The sequence below is a fragment of the Triticum aestivum genome, chromosome 4B (genome assembly GCF_018294505.1).
Source record: "Triticum aestivum cultivar Chinese Spring chromosome 4B, IWGSC CS RefSeq v2.1, whole genome shotgun sequence".
Classification (NCBI taxonomy): Eukaryota; Viridiplantae; Streptophyta; class Magnoliopsida; order Poales; family Poaceae; genus Triticum; species Triticum aestivum.
In genome coordinates, this window is record NC_057804.1 from 573,763,461 (window position 1) to 573,769,290 (window position 5,830).

The following is a 5,830-nucleotide window of genomic DNA, read 5'->3' on the forward strand; positions in this document are numbered from 1 at the left end:
TACACATTTTCATGCCAAAAGATAGTAATGATAGTACCACTTACTGGTGGCACTGCCATGTAAGTCATATTGGTTTAAAACGCATGAAGAAGCTCCATGTTGATGGATCTTTGGACTCACTCATTTTTGAGAAGTTTGAGACATGCGAACCATGTCTATTGGTGTATACGCATGAAGAAACTCCATGCAGATGGATCGTTTGGACTCACTTGATTTTGGATCACTTGAGATATGCAAATCATACCACATAGGCAAGATGACTGAAAAGCCTCGGTTTCAGTAAAATGGAACAAGATAGCAACTTGTTGGAAGCAACACATTTTGATGTGTGCAGTCCAATGAGTGCTGAGGCATGCAGTGAATATCGTTATGTTCTTACTTCACAGATGATTCGAGTAGATGTTGAGAATATTTACTTGATGAAACACAAGTCTGAATTATTGAATGGTTCAAGTAATTTCAGAGTGAAGTAGAAGATCATTGTGACAAGAGGATAAAATGTCTATGATATGATCATAGAGATGAGTATCTGAGTTACGAGTTTTGGCACACAATTAAGACATTGTGGAAATTGTTTCACAATTAATACCGCCTGGAACACCATAGTGTGATGGTGTGTCCGAACATCATAGTTGCACCCTATTGGATATGATGCATACCATGATGTCTCTTATCAAACTGCCACGATAGTTTATGGGTTAGGCATTGAAGACAACCACATTCACTTTAAATAGGGCACCACGTAATTCCGATGAGATGACACCGTATGAATTATGGTTTAGAGGAACCTAAGTTGTCGTTTCTTAAAAGTTTGGGGCTGCGACGCTTATGTGAAAAAGTTTCAGGATTAAGCTCGAACCCAAAGCGGATAAAGTACATCTTCATAGGACACCCAAAACAGTTGGGTATACCTCCTAATTCAGATCCGAAAGCAATATGAATTGTTTCTAGAATTGGGTCCTTTCTCGAGGAAAGGTTTCTCTCGAAAGAATTGAGTGGGAGGATGGTGGAGACTTGATGAGGTTATTGAACCATCACTTCAACCAGTGTGTAGCAGGGCACAGGAAGTTGTTCCTGTGGCACCTACACCAATTGAAGTAGAAGCTTATGATAGTGATCATGAAACTTCAGATCAAGTCACTCCCAAACCTCGTAGGGTGACAAGGATAACGTACTACTTCAGAGTGGTACAGTAATCCTGTCTTGGAAGTCATGTTGCTAGACAACAATGAACCTACGAGCTATGGAGAAGCGATGGTGGGCCCGGATTCCGATAAATGGCTCAAGGCCATAAAACCCGAGAGAGGATCCATGTATGAAAACAAAGTGTAGACTTTGGAAGAACTACTTGATGGTCGTAAGGCTGTTAGGTACAGATGGATTTTGAAAGGAAGACAGACAATGATGGTAAGTGTCACCATTGAAGAAAGCTCGACTTGTCGTTAAGAAGTTTCCCGACAAGTTCAAGGAGTTGAGTGCGGTGAGACTTTCTCACTCGTAGTGATGCTAAGAGTCTGTTGGAATTATATTAGCAATTACTGCATCATTTATGAAATCTTGCAGATAGGATGTCAAAACATTGTTTCCTCGACGATTTTTGAGGAAAGGTTGTATGTGATACAACCGGAAGGTTTTGTCTATCCTGAAATATGCTAATAAGTATGCAATGCTCCAGCAATCCTTCTGAGGACTGGAGTGAGCATCTCGGAGTTGGAATGTATGCTTTGATGATGATCAAAGATTTTGGGTGTATACAAAGTTTATGAGAAACTTGTATTTCCAAAGAAGTGAGTGGGAGCACTATAGAATTTCTGATGAGTATATGTTGTTGACATATTAATGATCAGAAATGACGTAGAATTTCTGGAAAGCATATAGGGTTATTTGGAAAGTGTTTTCAATGGAAAACCTGGATTAAGCTACTTGAACATTGAGCATCAAGATCTATAAGGATAGATCAAAACGCTTAATAGTACTTTCAAATGAGCACATTCCTTGACGTTGTAAGGTATGAAGTTAAGACTTAAAGCTCGACCATGGCAGAATAGAGAGAAAGGAACGAAGGCCGTCCCCTATGCTTAAGACATAGGCTCTACAGTATGCTATGCTGTGTACCGCACCTGAAGTGTGCTTTACCATGAGTCAGTCAAGGGGTACAAGAGTGATCCAAGAATGGATCACGGGACAGCGGTCAAAGTTATCCTTAGTAACTAGTGGACTAAGGAATTTTCTCGATTATGGAGGTGGTAAAGGGGTTCGTCGTAAAGGGTTACGTCGATGCAAGCTTAACACCTATCCGGATAGCTCTGAGTAGAGATACCGGATACGTATAATGGAGCAAAAATTTAGAATAGCTCCAAGTGGAACAGTTATTTGGAATAGCTCCAAATAGAACATGGTAGCTGCATCTAGGAGATGACATAGAGATTTGTAAAGCACACACGGATCTGAAAGGTTCAGACCCGTTGACTATAACCTCTCTCACAAGCATAACATGATCAAACCCAGAACTCATCGAGTGTTAATCACATGGTAAATGTGAACTAGATTATTGACTCTAGTAAACTCTTTGGGTGTTAGTCACATGGGGATGTGACCTTGAGTGTTAATCACATATCGATGTGAACTAGATTATTGACTCTAGTGCAAGTGGGAGACTGTTGGAAATATGCCCTAGAGGCAATAATAAATTGATTATTATTATATTTCCTTGTTCATGATAATCGTTTATTATCCATGCTAGAATTGTATTGATAGGAAACTCAGATACATGTGTGGATACATAGACAACACCATGTCCCTAGTAAGCCTCTAGTTGACTAGCTCGTTAGTCAATAGATGGTTACGGTTTCCTGACCATGGACATTGGATGTCGTTGATAACGGGATCACATCATTAGGAGAATGATGTGATGGACAAGACCCAATCCTAAGCCTAGCACAAGATCATGTAGTTCGTATGCTAAAGCTTTTCTAATGTCAAGTATCATTTCCTTAGACCATGAGATTGTGCAACTCCCGGATACCGTAGGAGTGCTTTGGGTGTGCCAAACGTCACAACGTAACTGGGTGGCTATAAAGGTACACTACGGGTATCTCTGAAAGTGTCTGTTGGGTTGGCACGAATCGAGATTGGGATTTTGTCACTCCGTGTAAACGGAGAGGTATCTCTGGGCCCACTCGGTAGGACATCATCATAATGTGCACAATGTGACCAAGGGGTTGATCACAGGATGATGTGTTACGGAACGAGTAAAGAGACTTGCCGGTAACGAGATTGAACAAGGTATCGGTATACCGACGATCGAATCTCGGGCAAGTACCATACCGCTAGACAAAGGGAATTGTATACGGGATTGATTGAGTCCTTGACATCGTGGTTCATCCGATGAGATCATCGTGGAACATGTGGGAGCCAACATGGGTATCCAGATCCCGCTGTTGGTTATTGACCGGAGAACATCTCGGTCATGACTACATGTCTCCCGAACCCGTAGGGTCTACACACTTAAGGTTCGATGATGCTAGGGTTATAAAGGAAGTTTGTATGTGGTTACCGAATGTTGTTCGGAGTCCCGGATGAGATCCCGGACGTCACGAGGAGTTCCGGAATGGTCCGGAGGTAAAGATTTATATATAGGAAGTCCTGTTTCGGCCATCGGGACAAGTTTCGGGGTCATCGGTATTGTACCGGGACCACCGGAAGGGTCCCGGGGGCCCACCGGGTGGGGCCACCTGCCCCGGGGGGCCACATGGGCTGTAGGGGGTGCGCCTTGGCCTACATGGGCCAAGGGCACCAGCCCCTAGAGGCCCATGCGCCAAGATATAGGAAAAAGGGGAGAGTCCTAAAAGGGGAAGGCACCTCCGAGGTGCCTTGGGGAGGATGGACTCCTCCCCCCCTCTTAGCCGCACCCCTTCCTTGGAGGAAGGGGCAAGGCTGCGCCTCCCCCCTCTCCCCTGCCCCTATATATAGTGGAGGGGAGGGAGGGCATCCATACCTGAGCCCTTGGCGCCTCCCTCCCTCCCGTGACACCTCCTCCTCTCCCGTAGGTGCTTGGCGAAGCCCTGCAGGATTGCCACGCTCCTCCATCACCACCACGCCGTTGTGCTGCTGCTGGATGGAGTCTTCCTCAACCTCTCCCTCTCTCCTTGCTGGATCAAGGCGTGGGAGACATCGTCGAGCTGTACGTGTGTTGAACGCGGAGGTGCCGTCCGTTCGGCACTAGGATCATCGGTGATCTGAATCACGACGAGTACGACTCCATCAACCCCGTTCACTTGAACGCTTCCGCTTAGTGATCTACAAGGGTATGTAGATGCACTCTCCTTCCCCTCGTTGCTAGTCTCTCCATAGATAGATCTTGGTGACACGTAGGAAAATTTTGAATTTCTGCTACGTTCCCCAACATATTCACCACAGCACAGTTCTGGAAGTTCAGCCACTTCGAATCATTAGCAATAGGCACATCTACATGGTAGAAACCAAGCCCTCGCGCCCCACTGCCAAAGAATGCAGCAGTGGGATGAACTTTTGACCAAGCTGCACAGTTGTTAACATTGTGGTTTTGCTGGCAGATAAAACAAGCTTTTGGCTTCACACAATTCCCCACATAATGGCCCGGACCCCCGCAATTGAAGAATATCATATCCTTATACCTTGGATCCAGGGCTTGCTCAACCTCTACCTCAACGGATTGGGATGACTGGACCTGAGCCGAGCCCGCAGTCGAAGTAGTGGATCTAGCTGGTTTTGGGGCAGGGGCCTGTTCCTTTGCCGGCGGAGCAGATGGCTGCTTACGGCCCGCGAAAGAGGTAGCCTTCTGTACGGGCACCTTGGACTGACCAGCGCCGAGGTTGCCGCTGCTCCCAGCCCGACGATCAACCATCTTAACAACACGCTTCACTACCTCTGCAAACGACAGAGAACCGGGGCCAATCCCCTCTCTCACAACCCTGACTTTCTTTGGTGGAGGATCAAATGGACGAATCGAAGCAGGGAAGCAATCGGCGGCTGTAAACGCGTTGTTGTCGATTAGGTCTTTCCGGATCCAGCAGATGAATCCGGATTTGGTTTCGGGTCGAGGATGGGAGGGGTGGGATTTAGGGTTGCGGCGGTGGCGGGGAGGAATGAGCCAGTGTTGGCCAAAATACTCCTCCACACTTTCTAGGTTTTCAGAATTACGTAATCCACCCTTATTCCCCGTCTCCTTCCCAGGGAGGCGCACTTTGAATGTGGGACCCGACATCGCTGGATTTGAAAGGGGGGAGCGACAGAGAGTCGCCGCCCCAGGCACGACACCAATATTTTCGTGACGGAGCACCGCGCCGGAGCTCAACTCTGGTGAGGGCCCCCCAGCTGCACAAACAACGCATTGTACCTTACGATTTACAGATTGATGAGGGAGAACCCCCAACCCGGCTACAGAATCCTTACCCAACAATTTATCAATAACGCTACATGGGAACACGTCCCCCCTCTGTCGCAAACGGAAATCCCTCAATCGAGTTTTCAAAGATGAATCAACATGAATCCGATGCATACCTATCTCACCTGGCCAAGGTGGGGGCTCGATGGGTCGTCGCTGAGCTTGAATCAGTTGAGGTAGACGAACTACTGGCGGCACGGCGGCCAAATGGTGTCCGGCGGAAGAAATTCCGGCGGGATGTTGGCCATGCCCTCCCACGATGGCGGCCTGATGTTGAGCCTGGATGGATTCGCCGTCCTGAAGTTCTCCCACCGTGCAGCTTGACGCGGATCCGACGACTCCGCCTCCTGGATCGCCCAGAAGAGGAGCTCCAAATGCTCGCAGTCGTCGTCTCCGATGAAGCGC